The sequence below is a fragment of the Hyla sarda genome, chromosome 9 (assembly GCF_029499605.1).
Source record: "Hyla sarda isolate aHylSar1 chromosome 9, aHylSar1.hap1, whole genome shotgun sequence".
Lineage (NCBI taxonomy): Eukaryota > Metazoa > Chordata > Amphibia > Anura > Hylidae > Hyla > Hyla sarda.
The window spans coordinates 109,691,296-109,718,887 of NC_079197.1; the positions used below are offsets into that span (position 1 = coordinate 109,691,296).

A 27,592-nucleotide genomic window follows, 5' to 3' on the forward strand; every position below is an offset into this window, starting at 1 on the left:
TTTTTTTGCCACAAGTTGTGCTACATGTACTTTTTAAAGTACCGTAAGCCAGCCGATAGTATTTTTTATTTTATTTAAAATGCTAAACAATCATTACATTTTTCGGAATACTTTTTTTTAAATTTATTACTTATTTTAACATTTATATGTTGCATATATTTATGCATACTGAGCAAATAGGTTATAAAACTTATAATTTCATATGGCTACTTTATTTTATCATAATTATTTTATTCAACAATCACCATTTTAAAATGTAATAGAAGCCTAACAATTTTACTTGTAATTTTGAAAATTTTGGAGATTTGACATCAAACCAAACATAGGTCATCTTACTTCTGGACTCCTGCACCTGCAGCAGATATGAAGGACAATGGGATGGTATGTGTAGGAGTGATGGAACCCTGTACAGTACCACCTTGAGAATAGCTTGAAATTGGAGTCCTGTATTATGACTGATACAGACATCTTAGGCCAAGTTTTCACTTGGTTTTTTTTTCTGGCAGTTTTTGGATATCTGCCACTGCAGTTTTTGAGCCAAAGTCAGAAGTGGATCCAGAAGGGAGGAGAAGTATAAGCCCTTCCTTTATATGTCCTATTCTTTATGAATTCTCATCTGACTTTCACTCAGCCATAGCTTCCAGGTACCTGAGAATAATCCTCTTAACATCGAGAGTATAAAATTTTTTTTTTAAAAAACAGCCCCCCAGCCATCTGCCCCTACCCCCGCACCGCACACCGCTGCTATCCCCCCCCTACCCCCGCACCACCCCCACTGCCGCTGCCCCATTCCCTCACCTATCCCCGGTTTTATAATTACCTGTTCCCGGGGTCCAAGGTCCGCGTTACTTCTGGCTCCCATCCTGAGCTATCACTGAGCGCACTGACTGTGACGTCACGTTGAGGACGTCGCTGCGCAGCGCACAGCGTAACGCAGGACGCAGCAGGAGCCAGAAGTAGCGCGGGTCCCAGACCCCAGGAACAGGTAATTATAAAACCGGGGATTGGGGAGGCAATGGGGGCGGCGTGTGGTGGTGGGGGTGGCGTGCAGTGCGGTGGGGGGGGGGGCGGTGTGCGGTGCGGTGGGGGGTTGGCGTGAGGTGCAGTGGGGGCGTGACATTATCGGATTGTCCGCAAGGTAATTGCAGATACCGATAACGTCAAAAATCGTGAATATCGGCCGATAATATCGGCCAAACCGATAATCGGTCGATCCCTACTGGACAGACTATGTATATGAGGGCGTAGTCTTTTTAGATGCCTCCTTACAATATGGTTCTGAAGGGACATAAGAGCCTCCCAAACTGCCCTGAGTTCCCTGTAATTGGAGTACAGATTCTCTAAACGGAGCACCACTGGGAAACCACCCCACGGCCAGTCCCGCTTGCGTCTGTAGTCATAATCACTAGGGAAGGGAACCAAAATATTCCTATGAAGAGATTCCTCCTGTCCTGCAACCAATCCAGGGATCTTTTGGTCACTAAGGAGATTGGAATCATGCTGTCTGGGGACAAATGACTTTTGTCCCAGTGGGACAGGAGATTTGCCGTCTGCTGGCACTATGCGCTGCTAATAGAAATACTTTTCATTCATAGCGCTGCAGGGGTATGTGTATATAGAAGTGCTGGGGGTGCAGACATATTATCTGCCCCCCACAGCGCTTCTATTTACATATGCTGGTGCTGCGCTATGAATGAAAAGTATTTCTATCAGCAGCATCGGGCCGGCCGATGCTGCTGCAAGAATGCTTTTCACATATAGCGCTGCGGTGACATATGTATATAGATGGCTGTGCTGCGAGGGCACATTATACTTGCACTGCAGGGGCACATTATACATGCACTGCGGGGGTATATATTTATTAATGCGACGGCGGGGGGTATATACATATAAATGCGCTGCAGGGGGCATATTATAAATGCGCTGGGGGGACTAGATATATAGGCTATATGTCTGTCCACCCCTGCAGCACTATATAGCTTGCCCCCCAAAGCGCTTTTAATATAGATATGCCCCCCTGCTACTCACAATGTTCATTTTTAAACCTCCCGAGGAGAGCTCTGAATGGCTCCTCAGTACTGGCCATTCAGGGCTCCCCGCGGGGGATTTAAAAATGAAAGTTAAAACACACAATACATTGCAGGGATGTGGACCATGCCGCCCGCTCCCCTGCTTAATAAATTCTGATAGCATCGGGTCTCAGAAGTGAAACCCGGTGCGATCAATCCCTCAGCCCCTGCACTACAGAACACTAATGTAGCCTCCCCAGCTGCCTGCAGACTCCCGCAGCCAGGGAATTACTACTCCCATCATGGAAAAGTCTGTTCCATTATGGGAGTAGTAGAAGTCCGGCTGTGGGAGTCTGTAGGCAGAGGTGTTATGGCCATATATGAGGGATGTTATAACGGGTCTTAATGGATGAATATTTATTCATCCGTTAGCACCCGTTATTTCACATCCGTTTTCACACAGAAAACGGACGTTTAATAACGGATGAATGCTCATAGTGTGAAAGCAGCCTTAGAGTGGAGTTCTCTTTGTGGGTTTTTTTCCCCCCTACGGTTTGCTTTTTCTTTTCCCCCTCCACATGCTCTGAGCTGTGTCCCCCCCCATCTCAAATCCACCACTTTTTCTGTGGAAACCTTAGTAAATATGTTGTGATTTTTTTTTGCACCGTGATCTGTAGTTTTTTTACGGTACCATTTTTGTTTATAATGGACTTTTTCACTTTTTATGGATTTTTTTCTGTTATATGAAGTGATCAAATGCGCAATTCTGGAGATTTTTTTACATTTACGCCATTTACTGTGCGGTTTATTTAGCATTATAGTTCAATAATTCAGACTTTATGCACATCGCGATACCACATGTTTATTTTTTATACATAATTTTATTTATAACAATGGGAAAATGGGGGGGGGGGGTGATTCAAACTTATTAGGGGGAGGGGTTATACACAATGACTTTTTTTTAACTTTTTTTTGTCCCCATAGGGCAGTGGTTCTCAACCTTTTTGGAGACTGTACCCCCAAAAGCTGAAAGTATGTCAAGTAGGCCAAGTTCCAATCCCAAGTCTGAGAAAGTGCGTCCACCGCTAAGGTAGTGCTGGGCGGTATGGCCTAAAATGAATATCACAGTATTTTTTTTTATTATCACGGTATTACCCCCCCCCCCCCACGAGCGGGATCCATGTGCCCACTAGCGGTGTCACAAGAATGCCTCCCGCGAGCGCGATCACTACCATCACCGCTAGCGGGGTCCCTGTGCCCACTAGCGGTGTCACAAGAATGCCGAGCGTGGCTCTGTTCCCCCGTCCCTGTCAGCTCTCAGGGTACGGGAACAGATTTAAAAGCCTCGCGCGCAGCTAACGTAGTACTGCACTCCTAGCGTTGCCTATGTTAGCCCTACACTATTTGCGTAGTGCTGCGCCTGTGCAGTACTATGTTAGCCACGCGCGAGGCTTTTAAATCTGTTCCCGTACCCTGAGAGCAGGGTCGGGGAACAGAGCCGTGCTCGGCATTCTTGTGACACCGCTAGTGGGCACATGGATCCTGCTAGCAGTGGAGATTGATCGTGCTCGCGGGGACATTGGCTGACAGGTGCAGCGGGGGGGACACAGTAAATGGATTAGCTTCTGTAATCGGGCCACAGAAGCACACTGGGACAAGTGAGGGCGCCACTCTGGGCTCTACAATTCATCTGGAGGGGCCCGACCGGTATAGCGGTATGGGCAAAAATCCATACCGTGGGAGAAAAAAAAAAAAAAAAACGTATCCGGGTTCATACCGGTATACCGCCCAGCACTACGCTAAGGGACTGTCTGCTGGATTTAGGGAAAGAAAGTCTCTGATCTGTCTGTTGAGCCTGGTAACGAAAAGATCCACTTGAGGGGTTCCCCATAGGGCTGTGATCTTTATGAATATTTTTGGATTTAACCGCCATTCCCCTTGAAGAATTAATTAGCGGCTTAGAAAGTCTGCCCTGAAATAGAGATCCCTTTTAGATTCACTGCAGAGATTGTCTTTAGATGGGATTCTGCAAAGGACAGGACCTGAAAAGACAAATTCATAAGGGATGGACTTCTCGTAGTTCCTTGTCTATTTATGACAGACACAGTGGTGGTATTATCCGGGAAGATCTTTACATTAGAGTCCCTAATGCAGTCACTAGCTGATTCAAGAGCCCTAGACACTGCTAAAAGCTCTTTAAAATTAGAGGATCTAGCCATCACCTCATCCTCCCAGAGGCCCTGAAAATTAAGATTATCCAAATGAGCACCCCAACCCAAAGGACTGGCATCAGTAGTGATGACAACAGGGTCCTGACAAACCCAATCTACACCTTTAGAAAGGTTATCATTCACTAACCACCAGTCTAAAGAAGCCAGCACTTAAGGGGGAAACACAACGCGTTAATCCAAATCCTGTTGGGAACTATACCAAGTCCCAAGGAGTTCTAATTGTAAAACTCAAGAGTGAAAATGGGCCAAGGGAACTGCAGGGATGGCTGCTGTGAACAAACCTAAAACTGACATTCCCTTCCTAATAGATATACAGGGAGACCTAATAATTTCCCCGACTGAAGAGATAATCTTCTCTATCTTAGCTGGAGGGAGAAAAGATTTTTGTACTGAAGAGTCAAACAAAATGCCCCAAAAAACTCTCTGTTGAAAAGAGATAAGGGAGGATTATTCCCAAATTAATAAGTCAGCCCAACTTATGGAGGATATCAATAGTACGGGACAAAACATTTTTTACTTCTGAGTCTGCTACCAGTAGAAACTCATCTAGATAGGGAATAAAAATCCCTTTCCACTCCCGGATATGGGCTGCCATTTCTGAAACTACCTTTGTGAATACTCTAGGAGCAATGGCTATACCAAACGGCAGGGCCCAAAACTGTAAATGAAGGAGTTGAGAATTTACAAAAACTGCAATCCTTAAATATTTCTGATAATCTGAGTGAATAGGGACATGAAGGTATGCATCTTTTAAATCTAAAGACGACATAAAACAATCCTTAAACAAAAAGGTTAACTGTGGATTTTATTTTCTCCATTTTAAAACGATTATAAAGCAAATAACGATTCAGAGGTTTAACCCCTTAAGGACTGAGCCCTTTTTCACCTTAAGGACTCGGCCATTTTTTTGCAAATCTGACCACTGTCACTAAACATTAATAACTCTGGAATGCTTTTAGTTATCATTCTGATTCCGAGATAGTTTTTTCGTGACATATTCTACTTTAACGTAGTGGTAAAATTTTTTGGTAACTTGCATCCTTTCTTGGTGAAAAATCCCAAAATTTGATGAAAAATTTGAAAATTTAGCATTTTTCTAACTTTGAAGCTCTCTGCTTGTAAGGAAAATGGATATTCCAAAAACATTTTTTTTTTATTCACATATACAATATGTCTACTTTATATTTGCATCATAAAATTGATGAGTTTTTACTTTTGGAAGACACCAGAGGGCTTCAAAGTTCCGCAGCAATTTTCCAATTTTTCACAAAATTTTGAAACTCGCTTTTTTTCAGGGACCAGTTCAGGTTTGAAGTGGATTTGAAGGGTCTTCATATTAGAAATACCCCATAAATGACCCCATTATAAAAACTGCACCCCCGAAAGTATTCAAAATGACATTCAGTAAATGACATTTTAACCCTTAACGGGTTTCACAGGAATAGCAGCAAAGTGAAGGAGAAAATTCACAATCTTCATTTTTTACACTCGCATGTTCTTGTAGACCCAATTTTTGAATTTTTGTAAGAGGTAAAAAGGAGAAAATTTTACTTGTATTTGAAACCCAATTTCTCTCGAGTAAGCACATACCTCATATGTCTATGTTAATTGTTCGGCGGGAGCAGTAGATGGCTCAGAAGGGAAGGAGCATCAAATGGTTTTTGGGGGGCATGTCACCTTTAGGAAGCCCCTATGGTGCCAGAACAGCAAAAAAACCCACATGGCATACCATTTTGGAAACTAGACCCCTCGGGGAACGTAACAAGGGGTAAAGTGAACCTTAATACCCTACAGGTGTTTCACGACTTTTGCATATGTAAAAAAAAAATAAAAAAATTTACCTAAAATGCTTGGCTTCCCCAAAAATTTACATTTATACAAAGGGTTAAAGCAGAAAATACCCCCCAAAATTTGAAGCCCAATATGGGGGTGAAAAGTGCTCTGTTGGCGCACTACAGGTCTCAGAAGAGAAGGAGTCACATTTGGCTTTTTGAAAGCAAATTTTGCTCTGGGGGCATGCCGCATTTAGGAAGCCCCTATGGTGCCAGGACCGCAAAAAAAAAACCACATGGCATACTATTTTGGAAACTAGAGCCCTCAGGGAATGTAACAAGGGGTTAAGTGAACCTTAATACCCCACAGGCGTTTCACGACTATTGCATATGTAAAAAAAATAAAAAAATTTTTACCTAAAATGCTTCTTTTCCCAAAAACTTTACATTTTTATAAAGGGTAAAAAGCAGAAAATACCCAACAAAATTTGAAGCCCAATTTCTCCCGAGTACGGCGATACCCCATATGTGACCCTTAACTGTTGCCTTGAAATACGACAGGGCTCCAAAGTGAGAGCGCCATGCGCATTTGAGGCCTAAATTAGGGATTGCATAGGGGTGGACATAGGGGTATTCTGCGCCAGTGATTCCCAAACAGGGTGCCTCCAGCTGTTGCAAAACTCCCAGCATGCCTGGACAGTCAACGGCTGTCCGACAATACTGGGAGTTGTTGTTTTGCAACAGCTGGAGGCTCCGTTTTGGAAACCGTGGCGTACCAGACGTTTTACATTTTTATTGGGGAGGGGAGGGGGGCTGTGTAGGGGTATGTGTATATGTAGTTTTTTTTACTTTTTATTTTATTTTTTGTTAGTGTAGTGTAGTGTTTTTAGGGTACAGTCGCACGGGCGGGGGTTCACAGTAGTTTCTCGCTGGCAGTTTGAGCTGTTGCAGAAAATTTGCTGCAGCTCAAACTTGCAGCCCGATACTTACTGTAATCCTCCGCCCATGTGAGTGTACCCTGTACATTCACATGGGGGGGGGGGGGGGGGGGGGGACATCCAGCTGTTGTAAAACTACAACTCCCAGCATGCGCTGACAGACTGTACATGCTGAGAGTTTTAGTTTTGCAACAGCTGTAGGCACACTGGTTATGTATCACGGAGTTTGTGACCTTACTCAGTGTTTCAATACCAGTGTGCCTCCAGCTGTTGCAAAACTACAACTCCCAGCATGTACGGTGCATGGTGTAAGGTGACCGCTGGGAGTTGTAGTTTGCAACAGCTGGAGGCACACCGGTCGTGAAACACTGAGTTAGGTAAAAAAAAAAACTCTACGTTTCACAACCAGTGTGCCTTCAGCTGTTGCAAAACTACAACTCTCAGCAGTCACCGACAGCCAACGGGCATGCTGGGAGTTGTAGTTATGCAACCATTGCATGCAGATGCACCACTACAACTCCCAGCATGCACTTTAGCTGTTTGTGCAAGCTGGGAGTTGTAGTTATACAACAGCTGAAGGTACACTTTTCCATAGAAAAAATGTGCCTCCAGCTGTTGCAAAACCATAAGTCCCAGCATGCCCATAAGGGAATGCTGGGAGTTGTGGTGGTCTGCCTCCTGCTGTTGCATAACTACAGCTACCAGCATGCCCTTTTTGCATGCTGGGAGCTGTTGCTAAGCAACAGCAGAAGGCTGTAACTCACCTCCTGCTGCTGCTCCATCGCAGACTGTCCCTCGCCGCCGCCGTCGCTCCTGGGGCCCCGATCCCAACATGGACGCCGGGGATCGGGGTCCCCAGCACCCGGGTTCGTCTTCCCGTACCCGCTCACGTCCTCTGGAAGAGGGGCGGAGCGGGTGCGGGAGTGACACCCGCAGCAGGCGCCCTGATTGGTCGGCCGGTAATCCGGGCGACGAATCAGGGCGATCGTGAGGTGGCACCAGTGCCACCTCACCCCTGCAGGCTCTGGCTGTTCGGGGCCGTCTCTGACGGCCCCGAACAGCCAGTAATTCCGGGTCACTGGATACCCGATTGACCCGGAATCGCCGCAGATCGCTGGACTGAATTGATGAGCGATGTGCTGCGACCGCCGACATGGGGGGGCATAATGACCTCCCTGGGCGATATGCCGGGATGCCTGCTGAACGATTTCAGCAGGCATCCGGCTCCGGTCCCCAACCGGCTAGCGGTGGGGACCGGAATTCCCACGGGCGTATGGATACGCCCTGTGTCCTTAAGGACTCGGAATGCAGGGCGTATCCATACGCCCTGCGTCCTTAAGAGGTTAAGATTAATAATCACCCTGAATGTTCCATTTGGCTTTCCCACAAGAAAAAGTAGAATAAACCCCCAAACCCTGTTCTTGTGGGGGTACAGGAAACAAAACACCTTTCTCTATAAAGGGATAATACTTCTCCCTGTAAGAGGACTGACCTGAAGGACCTGGAGGGGATTTAGTGACCAAGAACAGAGTAGGTGGCAAACAAAAAATCCAAACAGAGACCGTCTCGAATAGTTTGGATTATCCAAGAACAGTTTTTTTCCCACTCTGGAAATAACTCTAAGTCTGTCACCTACTCGGAGATCCCGTCATTGGGAGTCAGGTTTTTTGGTGGGAGTGCTAGGTTGATTGAAAATAAGGCCACTCCCCTTGCGAGAAAACTTCCACTTGTTAGAAGGATCTCTACTCTTGCTATGACCACCTTTCTTCCCTTTAAAGTGGAAAGGCCTATTTTGCCTAGGGGGCTGGGAAGATGGGAACCCCCTTTTTTTTTTTTTTTATATCCCCAGCCTTGTCTAATACATCAGAGAGGACAGAAACAAACAAATATTCTCCCTCACAGGGGATGGCATACAACTTACTTTTAGAGCCACTTTCCCCTGACCAATTTTTTTGTCCAGAGCGCTCTTCTGGCAGAGTTAGTACGTGCTGCAGATCTGGCGGACAACCTAACTGCATCTGAAGATGAATCCGCCAGAAAAGCAGAGGGTTTTTTAATTGTAGCCATTAAAAGAGTCTGCTCTTTGGACACATCATTTTGCACAAATGAAGACAACTGGTCAACCCACATCACAAGGGATCTTGCAACAGTGGTACCAGCGACTGTGGGTTTTAGAGTGGCCCCTGCAGTCTCCCTAGCCCTTTTAAGAAAAAAGTGTCCGCTTTTCTGTCCATAGGGTCTTTAAGGTACCTAAGTCCTCAAAAGGTAAAGACCCCTTTCTGGAGACCTTGGAAACTGCCACATCAATCTTAGGAGGACGATCCCAATATTTAGTGTCGGCCTCTGAAAAGGGTATTTCCTTTTAATTGCCCTAGGAATGAAGGTTCTTATCTGGAGTCTCCCATGCTTTGTTAATTGTGAAATGGTTCATATTGGAACATAATGTCTTGAAAAGATTTCTGCTCTTTAGGAGAGGAATAAGCGAGCAGAATTACTCGTGGAAATTCCTCTCCAATTCCTCAGTGTGAACATACCCTTACACTTCTCCATCCTGGAGGCCAGCAGCTTCAGCTTCCAGACAGTTGTCCTCTGTGCAACAGAGGCAGGGCTGCAGAAAGGATTTCCTTTTTAAATCTGCCACCCTGGAAGGCCTAGACTGCAGCGTCTAACGTCACATCCGCCGTCACGTTATGTGACCTCTTAGCCCCACCTCCAGGAAGGCCTCGGCCATGGAGCTCTCCGCTTGACTCCACCAGAGCTCCGGACCTTCTCAATGCAAGGCTACAAGGTAAAAAGCGCAGCCCGACCCATAACTACAGGCCGGCTGCGCGACACTTAAGATGAGGAGGCGAAGGGAGAAGGGAGGCTGGTGACGGTGATTGAATACCACAACTGGGGGCATAGAATGAAAACCCCCCAAATAGGGGGTTATTGGAGGTCCAGTTTACTCTCCCAACTAGGAGAGAAAAGGCCTCCTCTGGACCCCCCACCATCACAATATCCACACCAGAGGCATGGACTACTCCAGGCTTCCTTCAGGAACAGGAAACCACTGAGGCAGAGAGGGATGTGCATCCTTTTTGTACTCTAGGTTTCCTGTTCCTGGAGGAGTCCAACTCTCTGGTGGTGCTGTCGTGATGGGGTGAAAAATAAAAGAATAAACCTGATTGGTTGCTATGGGTAACTGCTGCACAGGGTTTGATAAAACTCCCTCAAAGTGTCAGCTTTACCACAGTGAATGGTATAAAAACAAAACCCCTCAAAGTTGCAGAACTGTCTTTTCTATCATCCCCCAAATATTTTTATTAATTGGTTTAGCATTATATTTTATCAGAATAAGCAATGGCTGTTAGAAGGCGAGGAGGAAAAAAATATAACACAAAAACAAACTTTTTCCTGGTCATTAAAAGGGTAAAAAAAGAATCGCATGGAATGTGCAAAGTAGCTACCGGTATCCTGTCTGTACTCTTCCTGCTCCAATCTTCTGCTGAAATTGATCATCTTAAGAATGCTACAATAAAGACTTTAACATACCTACACTGGTGAGTGCCACTTTCCATTCAACACTGCATTAGTATATTTACAAGAATCAGATAAAGTTGTTGTACCGTTCGTCGTCTCCATTTAAGTATTAGCTCCCTTCATCTAACTTACATGTACTAGTCATTTTGGATACATACAAAGGGGTAGTTGCTGGCTCACCAATCTCCACTTATGTTGTTAAAGGAGTACTCTAGTTTAAAAAAAAAAAAAAAAAAAAACCCTGTCCTGCAGATCAGATCGTGGGGGGTCTGACCTCCGTCGATACACCCCCTCCATGTATGTTTAAGCGAGAGCCGGAGATGCACGAGTTGTATCTCCGGCTCTCCCATTGACATACATGGAGAGTGTGTGTCTGCCATCGTTGGCCGACACACTGCATTCATGGGGAGGGACTGGGCACCAAGCAGGAGATTGTGGGAGGGGGGGGTCTCAACGGTTGGGAAAACCTACATTTGGACACTTAACCCCTATCCTGCACATAGGAGATATTTTTTTTTTAACTGGAATACTCCTTTAACCCCTTAAAGGGGTACGCCGCTACTCAGCGTTTGGAACAAACTGTTCCGTACGCTGGAGCATGCAGCTCGTGACGTCATAGCCACGCCCCCTCATAGAGTCGCGCTCCGCCCCCTCAATGCAAATCTATGGAGGGGCATGATGGCTGTCACGCCCCTCCCATAGACTTGCATTGAGGGGCTGGCTATGACATCACAAGCTCCCGGCGCCGGCTCCAGCGTTCAGAACAGTTTGTTCCAAACGCTGAGCAGCTAATACCCCTTTAAGGATGCAGCCCATTTTGGCCTTAAGGATGCAGCCAATTTTATTTTTGCATTTTCGTTTTTTCCTCCTCGCCTTCTAAAAAACATAACTCTTATATTTTCATCCACAGACGAGTATGAGGGCTTGTCTTTTGCACGACCAGTTGTCCTTTGTAATGACATCATGAATTTTACCCTAAAATGTATGGCGCAACAAAAAAAAAAAAAATACTATTTGTGTGCCGAAATTGAAAAGAAAACCGAAATGGAAGGTTTTGTTTTCATGCTGTACAAGTTACATTAAAATGACATGTTTACTTTATTCTGTGGGTCAATACTAATAAAATTATACCCATGATTACATACTTTCTATCAGACGTCGGCACCTCGCTACACCAAGCGAGCAGAGCTGGACTGTGATCCGGCTCCCTGCGCAACTGCAGGTAATGCCGTGCCCGTACTTCGAGACAGCTTACCGTGGTAGAAGCAGCTACGGATTATTGGCCCCCAAAAACGTTTTCTTTTTAGGACACAGGAGTGGAGCATTCTTTTCCTTACAGGATCAATTGAGCCCGCTTTATTAGTCCTATTATGTTATACACTTTGTTATGAGGGGACCTCATGCGGCACATACCATAAGCTTGATTATTGTCATATGTTTTGGTCAATTATATTCAACTCTTCCCTGATGAAACCGCCGTCTACTAGGTGGTAGAAACGCGTCAGCGGTTCTGTATAATATTCCATTTATGCATTTGGGGCTGGCAGGGCCCAGCAGAGCCTCAATATGCTTGGTTACTAATGGTGATGACCAATTTTATGTTTATTCTTCATTTGGTGTTGGAATACATAGGCACTTTCTTATTACTGGTGGATTTTAAATAGAAATCTAGTAAAAGTTATGTATTAAGCACACCTGGTTGGAACACTTAGTTATTTCTAATTATTATTTGACAACTATTTATTGCAATCATTTGATTGCTAATACTGTTCAGTGCTATGCATAGGGCATAGCACTGATCAGTATTATCGGTCATCTTCTGCTCTGGTCTGCTCGACCTCCGTCCGCCATTACAAATGATCGGATGCTCGCGGCAGCGCTGCAGGCGTTTCGATCATCCCTTTTCCTGACCGTCCTCCTGTAGATGCCATGATCTGTATCGATCACGGCATCTGAGGCGTTAATGGGGGACATCGGCGTAATCGCTAATGTCCGCCATTACCGGCGGGTCCCCAGGTGTTGATAGCAGCCACGTATGATGCAAGCACCGCTCCGATGCTCGCGGTCACGTCCACCGCACCATAATGTCCATTGTCGTTAAAGGACATCTGTTGCGCAATACAAATTATCCCCTTTCCGAAGGATAGGGGATAAGTTATAGATCGCGGGGGGGGGGGGGGGGGGGGGGGTCCGAGCACTGGGGCCCCCCGGGATATCCTGGACAGGGCCGCAGCAGTATGCTGGAAAGGGGGAGTTCCGTCCCCACATGACGCGGTGGCCGACACGCCACCTCCATGTACCCCATAGAGATACATGGAGGGGGCGTGTTTGCCACAGCTTTCTGCTGGGGACAAAACTGCACTTCCTGCAGACTGCCGCGGCACCGTCCAGGAGATCCCGGGGGGCCCCAGCGCTCAGACCCCCGTGATCTATAACTTATCCCCTATCCTTTGGATAGGGGATAAGTTATGTTGCGCTGGAGTACTCCTTTAAAGGGGTTAAAATGTACCAAGCCTTCCAGTTTATCAGCTGCTGTGTGCGCTCTGGAGGAAGTTGTGTAGTTCTTTCCAGTCAGACGCAGTGCTTCCTACAGCCACCTCTGTCCATGTCAGGAACTGTCCAGAGTGGAGGAGAGGTTTGCTGCTGCTGTGGACAGTTCTTGACACAAACCGAGGTGGCAGTAAAATCACACTAAAAACTGAGAGACATATTTAACACCTCACCAATAAGGTGGACCACAATCATGGAAAATTATTTATTTTGTGTGTAAAAACAAAACAAAAAACAACAACATTAATACGTGACTGCAGTCAGATGTGACCGCCACAACACCTCCCCGCCGTCTGGGAAAAGGGAAGTGACACCTGCTCTGTGCGCTCTTATGTCTCAGCTCTCGGACATCTCCCAAGATACCAGGTGCAGGGCAGTATTGTGAATAACCAATAACACCCTTACCCTGTGTAATACTGCTAGAACCATGTCTTAAGGAATCCTATTAGGCCAGTGGTCTCAAACTGTGGCCCTCCAGATGTTGCAAAACTTCAACTCCCAGCATGCCCAGACAGCTGTTGGCTGTCTGGGCATGGTGGCATTTGAAGTTTTGCAACATCTGGAGGGCCACAGTTTGAGACCCCTGTATTAGGCTATGTTCACATCAGTGTTACAGATACTGATAACAGAAAGGTTTGCTGCTGCTGTAAACTGCTCCTGACACACAGAGGTGAAAGAAAAGGCACCATGTATACTGTAAAAACTGAGAAACATTTAACCAAGATAAATATCTACACAATGGCACTCATTTAGGCTGCATTCACACGGCCGTCTAGACCCGTCCCGCTCGTCTCCCGTCAAAAAAAAAAAAAATCTAAAAAAAGGCTTTAAAAAAATAAAAACAAAACAGACAATAAAGGATGTTATCCGTTTGGATTTGTTATCTTTCAGTTAATAAACAAAAAAAAAATGTTGTTCTGAGAATGCTCAAAAGTAAAAACGGATCAAAAAACAGGTTGAAAAAACGGATGCAAACAGATGACATTAACCCCTTAAGGACCGGGGTTTTTCCGTTTTTGCATTTTCATTTTTTCCTCCTTGCCTTTAAAAAATCATAACTCTTTCAATTTTGCACCTAAAAATCCATATGATTGCTTATTTTTTGCGCCACCAATTCTACTTTGTAATGACGTCAGTCATTTTGCCCAAAAATCTACGGTGAAACGAAAAAAAAAAATCATTGTGCGACAAAATTGAAAAAAAAACCCCGTTTTGTAACTTTTGGGGGCTTCCGTTTCTACGTAGTACATTTTTCGGTAAAAATGACACCTGATATTTATTCTGTAGGTCCATACGATTAAAATGATACCCTACTTATATAGGTTTGATTTTGTCGTACTTCTGGAAAAAATCATAACTACATGAAGGAAAATTAATACGTTTAAAATTGTCATCTTCTGACCCCTATAACTTTTTTTTTATTTTTCCGTGTATGGGGCGGTATGAGGGCTCATTTTTTGCGCCGTGATCTGAAGTTTTTAACTGTACCATTTTTGCATTGATAGGACTTATTGATCGCTTTTTATTCATTTTTAAATTATATAAAAAGTGACCAAAAATGCACTATTTTGAACTTTGGAATTTTTTTGCGCGCACGCCATTGACCGTGCGGTTTAATTAATGATATATTTTTATAATTCGGACATTTCCGCACGCGGTGATACCATATATGTTTATTTTTATTTACACTTTTTTTTTTATTGGAAAAGGGGGGTGATTCAAACTTTTAATAGGGGAGGAGTTAAATGATCTTTATTCACTTTTTTTTGCAGTGTTATAGGTCCCATAGGGATCTATAACACTGCACACACTGATCTTTTACATTGATCACTGGTTTCTCATAAGAAACCAGTGATCAACGATTCTGCCGCATGACTGCTCATGCCTGGATCTCAGGCACTGAGCAGTCATTCGGCGATCGGACAGCGAGGAGGCAGGTAGGGGCCCTCCCTCTGTCCTGTCAGCTGTTCGGGATGCCGCGAGTAGCCGCGGCTATCCTGAACAGCCCGAGTGAGCTAGCAGCAACTTTCACTTTCACTTTTAGCCGCGCGGCTCAGCTCTGAGCGCGCGGCTAAAGGGTTAATAGCACGGGGCGGCGCGATCGGCGCTGCGCGCTATTAGAGGCGGGTCCCGGCTTCACTATGACGCCGGGCCCGCCGTGATATGACGCGGGGTTACTGTGTAACCCCGCGTTATATCGGGAGAGCAGGACCAAGGACGTACCGGTACGTCCTTGGTCCTTAAGGGGTTCTCCGGTGGAAAACAATTTTTTATTTATTTATTTTTTTTAAATCAACTGGTGCCAGAAAGTTAAACAGATTTGTAAATTACTTCTATTAAAAAAATCTTAATTCTTCCAGTACGCAGAGGAAATTCTTCTCTTTTTGGAACAGTGCTCTGTGCTGATATCTCTGTCCATTTTGAGAACTGTCCAGAGTAGAAGAAAATCCCCATAGCAAACAGATGCTACTCTGGACAGTTGCTAAAATGGACAGACATGTCAGCAGAGAGCACTGTTCCAAAAAGAAAAGAATTTCCTCTGTAGTATTCAGCTGCTAATAAGTACTGGAAGGATTAAGATTTTTTTTTAATAGTCATTTACTAATCTGTTTATCTTTCTGGCACCAGTTGATTTACCAGTGATCCACCGGAGTACCCCTTTAAAGGCTCATCCATTTTCCAAAGACTTCTATGTTAAATTTGTGCCGTTTTTTTCTCCAGTCAAAAAAAACGGAAAATGAGTGCAGACGGCTACAAACGGATGTAAACTGATAAAAAAAAAATCCTATTCATGTCAGTGGGATTTTTTTTACAAACTGTTTTTAAATCCGTTTACAGCCTGCAAGAATGGAACAGAAACAGGAATATAAAAAAACTTTAAAAAACTGGGACAGACGGCCGTGTGAACGCACCCTTACTAAGCTAAAAAAAAAAAAAAAAACTAGTTTTTGTTGGGTTATTTTGACACATGTCCAGAGGAAAAGTTGCCCATAGCAACCAATCAGATCTCTTCCTTTTTTTATTTTTTAGAGGCCTTGTTAAAAATGAAAGAGGCAATTTGATTGGTTGCTATAGACAACTTTCCCTCTGGACAGGGTTTGGTAAGTCTCCCCCATAGCGCCTGCGCCAGTCTGCACTTTTATTCTGTGACTTTATGCAAAAATCAACAAACAGTCTTGCAAAATTTCATTTCATTTCATTTTTAAACTTGCAGTGGTAACAGATATATCAAGTGCAAATGTCGCAAACCCCTCCAAAACCTCACAAACCTACAGCAGACCAGATCTGGCTTACAACCGGCCTTTGGAGAGGAATCATACAATACGCTGTTCTGAAATGATTGTTTTTTGCTTACGTGCGCCAAATTTATCCCCGCTCCCCTGCAATAGTAAGATAAATACGTTGCATGTAGGCAAAACCAAAGCAAAATTAAAAGACTTAAAACTTTCCGAAGACATGAATAAATCTGGCCATAGATTTTTACAAGTAAAGCCATGTTCACAAATCTGCAGCAATCGTATACGTGCACGGACAGGCCTGTGTGTATTCACTCCTATGGCCGCGATCATAGCCAGCTAGGGACTACCTTCAGGTCATTTTCCAAGCACCTCCGAATTTGGACAGAAAATTGCATTATATGATATAATTATTGCTAGTTATTAGAGTGTGTATATTTCATTATTCTGTTTATAAAAATAAATAAGGAACACTACCTTAGACCTATATACATACATTTATACATCCAGTACTATATAGCCTAGAGCGCCAGCACTTTTTCTCCATAAATTAACATGACTGCAACTAGTGCTGGGCGGTATAACCAAAAATGTATATCACGGTATTTTTCTAAATCATGGAGGTTTCACAGTATTTAATGGTATTTTGGCATTTCTCTACGCCATCACGCATTGGAGTTGGTTGCTATGGAAATGGTATTGTGGTATGTGAAAAATTCATATCATAAAGAAAAAACACCCCAGGATACCAGTACGAATCGGTATATCGCCCAGCACTAAACTGCAATCGGGAGACACTCATCTGGGCAGGAGACCGCGGTCAACCGCGTTTTTGCCTACGGTCGGGAAACCACATACGGCCGACCGGAGGCTGCGGTTCACTCCGGTCGGCTCATAGACATACATATAATACGGTTCCCGTATACGGCTGAGTGTGGGTGCCGCGATTAAGCCCCGCCCACCCCTCCTCCCAGCTGTATACGGGAACCGTAAGTACAAAACGTAGTGTGAACCTAGCCTAAACTGTATCAAAAAGTGTGTACAAATTTAAACCCATATACAGTTGAAAACCGTATACGGTTTGAAAAATGATGTGCGGTTGCATCTGTTTTTTTTTAAAGAAAAAAAGTATAAGTTTTTAACTTTTCACTCCATTTTGAATAAAGTTTCACTTGTTTGATTGAAATTCCAAGAAAAAAAAAACTGTGCAAAGTCAAAAACCGTATGGTGAAAACCTGATGGAACCGTACACACATACAGTTCTGTACGGTTCCCATTGACTCCCATGTTAATAAAAAAAACGTATACGGTTTAATACAGTTTTTTACTCGGACCAAGAAACGTGGTAGACTACGGTTTTGGGTGCGGGAAAAAAAACTGGACAAAACCGTATGAGATGCAAAACAGACTAAACCGGACGATGCGTTTGAAATACGGTTTACAATGTTAAGTCAATGCATACGGTTTTCTATACAGTTCCGTACGGTTTTTAACTAGAAACCGTATACGGGAATTGTATAGCAAAAATGTGGTGTGCATGCAGCCTTAGTCTTCAGGACAAAGGTGACATCCAGTTCAGATGTTACAGTCTTGAAGCAGTTTTTTTTTTTCATTAGCTAAAAATGGGGTCTAGAGCAGTGGTCTTCAACCTGCGGACCTCCAGATGTTGCAAAACTACAACTCCCAGCATGCCCGGACAGCCAACGGCTGTCCGGGCATGCTGGGAGTTGTAGTTTTGCAACATCTGGAGGTCAGCAGGTTGAAGACCACTGCTCTAGAGTGTGAAGACATTAAACCGACAGATGAGGTGTTTTTTTTTTTTTTTTTTTTTTTTAAACAATCTGGTTAATATTGTGTAATACATGACTAGCTGTGATACAATGTGTGACCTATTAAAGGGTTACTATTAGAGGTGCACCGAAATGGAAATTTCAGAACCGAAACCGAAATAAAAAAAAAAATGTCCGTCCGAAACCGAAAATGACTTCTCCCCTGTCTTCTGGTAAAATGCAGCGCTCCGCTCATTAGATTCCCCCACATTAGGTCGGGAGTTCCCCCACATTAATAGGCAGCTCCCCCACATTAATAGGGAGCTCCCCCACAATAGGTCAGCATTTCCCCCACAATATTAGGCAGCTCCCCCCAACAATATTAGGCAGCTCCCCCCCATATTAGGTCAGCAGTTCCCCCACAATAGTAGGCAGTTCCCCCACAATAGTAGGCAGTTCCCCCACAATAGTAGGCAGTTCCCCCACAATAGTAGGCAGCTCCCCCCACATTTGTAGGCAGCTCCCCCCCCCCACAATATTAGGCAGCAGCTCCCCCCCCCACAATATTAGGCAGCTCCCCCCCCCCACAATATTAGGCAGCTCCCCCCCCCCCACAATATTAGGCAGCTCCCCCCCCCCCACAATATTAGGCAGCTTCCCCCCCCCCCCCCACCAATATTAGGCAGCTCCCCCCCACCAATATTAGGCAGCTCCCCTCCCCCCACAATATTAGGCAGCTCCCCTCCCCCCACAATATTAGGCAGCTCCCCTCCCCCCACAATATTAGGCAGCTCCCCCCCCCCCACAATATTAGGCAGCCCCCCCCCCCACAATATTAGGCAGCTCCCCCCCCCCCACAATATTAGGCAGCTCCCCCCCCCCCACAATATTAGGCAGCTCCCCCCCCCCCACAATATTAGGCAGCTCCCCCCCCCCACAATATTAGGCAGCTCCCCCCCCCCCACAATATTAGGCAGCTCCCCCCCCCCCACAATATTAGGCAGCTCCCCCCCCCCCACAATATTAGGCAGCTCCCCCCCCACAATATTAGGCAGCTCCCCCCCCAACAATATTAGGCAGCTCCCCCCCCAACAATATTAGGCAGCTCCCCCCCCAACAATATTAGGCAGCTCCCCCCCCAACAATATTAGGCAGCTCCCCCCCCCCACTCACATTTGTAGGCAGCTGCCCCCCCAACAATATTAGGCAGCTCCCCCCCACAATAGTAGGCAGCTTCCCCCCACCCCACAGACATACAGCTTCCAGACATATACAGTGTATGGCTGGAGGCTGTATGTCTGTACTGCTGCCCCCACAGTGTTCCGGTCACCGCTCCTCGGGCCCGGGGTCACATCTACTGCTATGGCCTATGGACCATAGCAGTAGGTGCCGGGACCGGAGGAGCGGTGATCGGATCACTCAAGAAGATGACGTGCCGGTCACTTACCAGGCCCCGGCCAGTGCGCGTCCTCCTGCGACGATCCTTCGTTCCTCCTGCGTCTCTATGGTTGTACGCACGGGACGTCAGTGACGTCCCGTGCGTACGACCATAGAGGCGGAGAAGCAAGGGACCGAAGGAGGATCGCAGGAGGACGCCGGGGAATGGTGAGTGACCGGCGGACATCCTTATGTCCCGAAAAGTTTTTTCGGGACACAGGGATGTCCGGGATAGGATTAGGAATACTTCTTTTTATGTGCCCGGGCCGGCTCCCGTGTGTGGCTGCAGGCGGGGGCCGGCCAGAGCATATAAAACCTAATACTGTATACTAAAAACCAGGGGGCCTCCAGCTGTTGTGAAACTACAACTCCCAGCATGCCCGGACCGGCAAAATCTGTCCGGGCATGCTGGGAGTTGTAGTTTCACAACAGCTGGAGGCCCCCTGGTTTTTAGTATACAGTATTAGTATTTATATGCTCTGGCCGGCCCCCGCCTGCAGCCACACACGGGAGCCGGCCCGGGCACATAAAAAGAAGTATTCCTATCCCGGAGAGCGCGACCCCCCCCCCCCCTCAGATGTTACGGCCGGCCCCCCCTGCACCCCCCACGAGTGCCTCTGGCACTGGCAGTGTTTGTAACTTGTGCTGTGGGCGGGCAGGGGAGGTGGTCATTATCGGCACATTTTTAGTTGTTTCGGTATTTCCCCGAAACAGCTATTTTCGGCCGATATGTATCAGCCGCCGATATATCGGTGCATCCCTAGTTACTATCATGCCGCCTCGCAGCAGGATACTGTGAGATTAAAGCCGGTTTTACACTAGGGAATCTCCGGACAGACGAAATCCGTCCGTAGATTCAGTGTTCGGGCAGCTCCAGGACCGCGCAGACCTTGCCATCCCCATAGACAGCAATGTCTGCAGAGCAGAGATCCGCCAGAACATTAAAGGGGTATTCCGGCCCAAAAATTTTTTTTATATATCAACTGGCTCCGGAAAGTTAAACAGATTTGTAAATCACTTCTATTAAAAAAAATCTTAATCCTTCCAATAGTTATTAGCTTCTGAAGTTGAGTTGTTTTCTGTCTAACTGCTCCCTGATGACTCACGTCCCGGGAGCTGTGAAGTTCCTATGGGGATATTCTCCCATCATGCACAGCTCCCGGGACGTGACATCATCATTGAGCAGTTAGACAGAAAACTTCAGAAGCTAATAACTATTGGAAGGATTAAGATTTTTTAATAGAAGTAATTTACAAATCTGTTTAACTTTCCGGAGCCAGTTGATATATAAAAAAAAGTTTTTGCCTGGAATACCCCTTTAAACAAGTTGAAGGTTTTGGCAGAATATCTTGAGGGGAATTTCTAGGCTGAAACTGCACCGTGCAGTGAAATCCCTTTGCCGGGACTTTGCTGCACCAGAATTTCGATCAGAAGTTCCGTAGAGTGAAACCGGCCTAAAAGTGCAATCCTGTTGGCAGAGACCAGCACCCAATATCACATCTCGTAGACTTGGATGGCACATAAGCCAGTCTGTCCGATTAAGTGATTTTTGGTGCTAGTAACAAGCAACAGGATTGCACTCCCCCCCCCCCCCCCCAGTATCCTGCCGCCGAACAGAATACTGCGCTCCTGCCGAGTGCTCTGGCTCCATGGTGATAATGGGGCCCACACTCCTTTGTACTAAATCAAGTGCCAACTAGTGCATGATGCACACTGCTGCTCCGATCAATGTCTGTGAATAGCATTTGGCTATCTTTACAGCTCACAGAGAACGAACGCAGAGGAATTGTTTATGCCCCAGTCACAGCTCCATTCCTCAGGGCCTAGTTTTGAAGATGGCAGGGGTTTGTGCTACAGTAGGGATATGTTCACACTGTATAATTCCACGAGCGGAAATATACAGCGGTGAACTTTAAAATTAGTCTGAATGGGTCTTCCGCGAGACCCATTCACACTGAGGAATTTCAGCGGCGGACAATTCCATGTTCATTCTTTGCGCATAAGTCCACGAGCACTGCATAGCCGTCAGTGGTGACTGCGCAGTGCCGCACTGTCCTACTACTAAAATATTTTGGCAGTGGCCGCCAGACGGAGTCTCTGCTTGCGGAATTCTGCGAGAGGAGATTCCGCATTGTGAACATAGGCTAGCCTTTTCTCACCTTAATGATGGGGTGACCATGATCCTGGCAAAAGTTCATGCAGCCAATGACATTTTTAACCCACTGCAGCCTCAGTAGTTGTAATGTTCTAAATGTTCCAGCATGGAAAGTGTAATGCGCTTGTATCTAATCTCCAGGCCTTGATGATCACTCTCTATCCATACAGCACTTCTATACACCAGCCGTGTGCACTGAAGTCTGTATAACAAGGGATATGTGACATTCAGGCATACGTGACATGTGGCCAAGCAGGACACAGGCTGTAAGTCTTAAAGGGGTTCTCGAGCTTAGAACTTTTGTGCCATCATGCCAGGGCTGACGGCATATAAAGCAACACCCTGAACTTATCTGTGTCCGAGTTCTCTGGTGTTGATAAGCTTATCTCCCACCACAGCCAGCAATAGGCAGAGCTACAGTGTGATGTACTGAGCCCTGGCACTGGTCTTCTTCAGGTACCAGGCTCAATACGTGACAATGCTGCTCAGCCAATCGCTTGCCTAGGCAGGACATCACTGTGTCCACCACCAGCAAGCAGGAAGAAGACCGCACCCCAGGGATGATGAGCTAAAAAGATTCTAAGCTGGAGTAGCCCTTTAAGAAGGGTACAAACTGCTATCTACTATATCAGTGCTCCCCAAGCGGTGATTCTCCAGCTGTTGCAAAACTACAACTCCCAGCATGTCAGGCTGTGGATTAGGGATCTAGACAATTCTATAGTATTAGAGAGTGTACAGGTGGGGTGTCACTATAGCATTAGAGAGTATACAGGTGGGGTGTCACTATAGTTTAAAGAAATCACAATCATAGTACACAGATGGGGTGTCACTATAGAATAGGGTACACAGATGGGGGGTCACTATAGAATAGGGTAGAATTGGGTACACAGATGGGGTGTCACTATAGAATTGAGTACACAGATGGGGTGTCACTATAGAATTGAGTACACAGATGGGGGTGTCACTATAGAATTGAGTACACAGATGGGGGTCACTATAGAATAAGGTACAAAGATGGAGGTCACTATAGAATTGGGTACACAGATGGGGTGTCACTATAGAATTGACTACACAGATGGGGTGTCACTATAGAATTGAGTACACAGATGGGGGTGTCACTATAGAATTGAGTACACAGATGGGGGTCACTATAGAATAAGGTACAAAGATGGGGGTCACTATAGAATTGGGTACACAGATGGGGTGTCACTATAGAATTGACTACACAGATGGGGTGTCACTATAGAATTGACTACACAGATGGGGTGTCACTATAGAATTGACTACACAGATGGGGTGTCACTATAGAATTGAGTACACAGATGGGGTGTCACTATAGAATTGAGTACACAGATGGGGTGTCACTATAGAATTGAGTACACAGATGGGGTGTCACTATAGAATTGACTACACAGATGGGGTGTCACTATAGAATTGACTACACAGATGGGGTGACACTATAGAATAGGGTACACAGATGGGGGGTCACTATAGAATAGGGTACACAGATGGGGGGTCACTATAGAATTGACTACACAGATGGGGTGTCACTATAGAATTGACTACACAGATGGGGTGTCACTATAGAATTGAGTACACAGATGGGGTGACACTATAGAATAGGGTACACAGATGGGGTGTCACTATAGAATAGGGTACACAGATGGGGGGTCACTATAGAATAGGGTACACAGATGGGGGGTCACTATAGAATAGGGTACACAGATGGGGGGGTCACTATAGAATAGGGTACACAGATGGGGGGGTCACTATAGAATAGGGTACACAGATGGGGGGTCACTATAGAATAGGGTACACAGATGGGGGGTCACTATAGAATAGGGTACACAGATGGGGGGTCACTATAGAATAGGGTACACAGATGGGGGGTCACTATAGAATAGGGTACACAGATGGGGTGTCACTATAGAATTGAGTACACAGATGGGGTGTCACTATAGAATTGAGTACACAGATGGGGTGTCACTATAGAATTGAGTACACAGATGGGGTGTCACTATAGAATTGAGTACACAGATGGGGTGTCACTATAGAATTGAGTACACAGATGGGGTGTCACTATAGAATTGAGTACACAGATGGGGTGTCACTATAGAATTGAGTACACAGATGGGGTGTCACTATAGAATTGAGTACACAGATGGGGTGTCACTATAGAATTGAGTACACAGATGGGGTGTCACTATAGAATTGAGTACACAGATGGGGGTCACTATAGAATTGAGTACACAGATGGGGGTCACTATAGAATTGAGTACACAGATGGGGGGTCACTATAGAATTGAGTACACAGATGGGGGGTCACTATAGAATTGAGTACACAGATGGGGGGTCACTATAGAATTGAGTACACAGATGGGGGTCACTATAGAATTGAGTACACAGATGGGGGGTCACTATAGAATTGAGTACACAGATGGAGGGTCACTATAGAATTGAGTACACAGATGGGGGGTCACTATAGAATGGAGTACACAGATGGGGGGTCACTATAGAATGGAGTACACAGATGGGGGGGGTCACTATAGCAGCCAGTCCTGGCACAGATTATACAGCTCAGCTCTCCCCATAGTTCCAGATAAGGACGAGTGCCGGGACGGGCCATATGGGGGGTCACTATAGAATTGAGTACACAGATGGGGGGTCACTATAGAATTGAGTACACAGATGGGGGTCACTATAGAATTGAGTACACAGATGGGAGTCACTATAGAATAGGGTACACAGATGGGGGGTCACTATAGAATAGGGTACACAGATGGGGGGTCACTATAGAATAGGGTACACAGATGGGGGGTCACTATAGAATAGGGTACACAGATGGGGGGTCACTATAGCAGCCAGTCCTGGCACAGAATATACAGCTCAGCTCTCCCCATAGTTCCAGATAAGGACGAGTGCCGGGACGGGCCATAAATAACACCTGCGCCTCCTAATGATACATATACGGCAATGGGAAGGGGACAATCCCGCACTGACAGCCGGGCACTCCTCACTGCCCCCGCCTACTCTCTACCACTACAGCCGGGGAGCCCAGCCGGGTACAACAAGCGGGCACCATGGCATAATTCCTCCAGTAACCAGACTCCCCCGGGTCATAGCAGCGACCTCAGCCCAGACAGCGGCGCCTACCTGTGCGGGTCAGATCCGCCTCCAGGGCCGCTCAGCCTGACAGGAAGTTCTGAAAGCGCCGCTCACCTCTCCGGAGGAGAACAACCCAAGCGACCGTCACGTGATCCCGACCGGGGAGGGGCTTGGGTGGAAGCGACACTTAGGATTGGACGGGGCTGGAACTCGCTGCGCGGTGAGCGATGGGAGATGTAGTCTTATTGACTTATAGGGAATAAAGAGAGAGAGTGAGGTCTTATGAGGAGACGGCAGGGTTATTTATATACGGGAGAGCTGTCACCGGGGCTGGGTTTCCAGCTGGTGCTGCTCTGGGCACTGGGACCGAATACATCCCATGAGGGCGACTCCACAAGTGAATGTTCTCATATAGATATGTCACAAATACGGAGACAAGACTTCATGTCTTCCCCTGCTCACTAGAGATGTGTCCTACCTTGCTGACTAGAGATGTATCCTCACCGGCTCACTAGAGATGTATCCTGCTATGTTCACTAGAGACATATCTTCCTCTGCTTACAAGAGCTGTGGCTTCCCCTGCTCACTACAGATGTGTCCTCCCCTGCTCACTATAGACATGTGTCCTTCCTTACTTACTAGAGATGTATCCTCCCCTGCTCACTAGAGACATGTTCTTCCATGCTCACTATAGACGTGTCCTCCCCTGCTCACTAGAGACGTGTCCTCCCCTGCTCACTAGAGATGTGTCCTCCCCTGCTCACTTAGAGACGTGTCCTTCCCCCGCTTACTAGAGATGTGTCCTCCCCTGCTCACTAGAGACGTGTCCTCCCCTGCTCACTAGAGACGTGTCCTCCCCTGCTCACTAGAGACGTGTCCTCCCCTGCTCACTAGAGATGTGTCCTCCCCTGCTCACTAGAGATGTGTTCTCCCCTGCTCACTAGAGACGTGTCCTCCCCTGCTCACTACAGATGTGTCCTCCCCTGCTCACTAGACATGTGTCCTTCCTTACTTACTAGAGATGTATCCTCCCCTGCTCACTAGACGTGTTCTCCCCTGCTTTTTGAAAGATATGTCCTCCCATGCTCACTAGAGACGTGTCCTCCCCTGCTCACTAGAGATGTGTCCTCCCCTGCTCACTTAGAGACGTGTCCTCCCCTGCTCACTAGAGACGTGTTTTCCCCTGCTCACTAGAGAAGCGTCCTCCCCTGCTCACTACAGATGTGTCCTCCCCTGCTCACTAGACATGTGTCCTTCCTTACTTACTAGAGATATATCCTCCCCTGCTCACTAGACGTGTTCTCCCCTGCTCTTTAGAGATATGTCCTCCCCTGCTCACTAGAGATGTGTCCTCCCCTGCTCACTAGAGATGTGTCCTCCCCTGCTCACTTAGAGACGTGTCCTCCCCTGCTCACTAGAGACGTGTTCTCCCCTGCTCACTAGAGACGTGTCCTCCCCTGCTCACTTAGAGACGTGTCCTCCCCTGCTCACTTAGAAACGTGTCCTCCCCTGCTCACTAGAGATGTGTTCTTCCATGCTCATTATAGACGTGTCCTCCCCTGCTCACTAGAGACGTGTCCTCCCCTGCTCACTAGAGATGTGTCCTCCCCTGCTCACTTAGAGACGTGTCCTTCCCCCGCTTACTAGAGATGTGTCCTCCCCTGCTCACTAGAGACGTGTCCTCCCCTGCTCACTAGAGATGTGTCCTCCCCTGCTCACTTAGAGACGTGTCCTTCCCCCGCTTACTAGAGATGTGTCCTCCCCTGCTCACTAGAGACGTGTCCTCCCCTGCTCACTAGAGAAGTGTCCTCCCCTGCTCACTAGAGATGTGTCCTACCTTGCTGACTAGAGATGTATCCTCACCGGCTCACTAGAGATGTATCCTCACCGGCTCACTAGAGATGTATCCTCACCGGCTCACTAGAGATGTATCCTCACCGGCTCACTAGAGATGTATCCTCACCGGCTCACTAGAGATGTATCCTCACCGGCTCACTAGAGATGTATCCTGCTATGTTCACCAGAGACATATCTTCCTCTGCTTACAAGAGCTGTGGCTTCCCCTGCTCACTACAGATGTGTCTTCCCCTGCTCACTAAACATGTGTCCTTCCTTACTTACTAGAGATGTATCCTCCCCTGCTCACTAGAGACATGTTCTTCCATGCTCACTATAGACGTGTCCTCCCCTGCTCACTAGAGACGTGTCCTCCCCTGCTCACTAGAGATGTGTCCTCCCCTGCTCACTTAGAGACGTGTCCTTCCCCCGCTTACTAGAGATGTGTCCTCCCCTGCTCACTAGAGACGTGTCCTCCCCTGCTCACTAGAGACGTGTCCTCCCCTGCTCACTAGAGACGTGTCCTCCCCTGCTCACTAGAGATGTGTCCTCCCCTGCTCACTAGAGATGTGTTCTCCCCTGCTCACTAGAGACGTGTCCTCCCCTGCTCACTACAGATGTGTCCTCCCCTGCTCACTAGACATGTGTCCTTCCTTACTTACTAGAGATGTATCCTCCCCTGCTCACTAGACGTGTTCTCCCCTGCTCTTTAGAGATATGTCCTCCCATGCTCACTAGAGACGTGTCCTCCCCTGCTCACTAGAGATGTGTCCTCCCCTGCTCACTTAGAGACGTGTCCTCTCCTGCTCACTAGAGACGTGTTCTCCCCTGCTCACTAGAGAAGCGTCCTCCCCTGCTCACTACAGATGTGTCCTCCCCTGCTCACTAGACATGTGTCCTTCCTTACTTACTAGAGATATATCCTCCCCTGCTCACTAGACGTGTTCTCCCCTGCTCTTTAGAGATATGTCCTCCCCTGCTCACTAGAGATGTGTCCTCCCCTGCTCACTAGAGATGTGTCCTCCCCTGCTC

The 27,592-nt window shown here is 46.6% G+C and overlaps 1 protein-coding gene across 2 annotated transcripts in view; it reads right to left on the reverse strand.

Moving 5' to 3' along the window:
• MTM1 (myotubularin 1) overlaps positions 1–27,592 on the reverse strand; it is a 141,785-nt gene that overhangs the window by 90,293 nt on the left and 23,900 nt on the right. The window contains exon 1 of one of the 2 annotated variants that reach the window (XM_056539464.1): positions 24,773–24,883. The exons of the other annotated variant lie outside the window; for it this stretch is intronic. The gene's annotated coding sequence lies outside the window, so the exon portion shown is untranslated. Of the gene's footprint in view, positions 1–24,772; positions 24,884–27,592 lie in introns of those variants that run through there. 2 annotated transcript variants of the gene reach the window in all.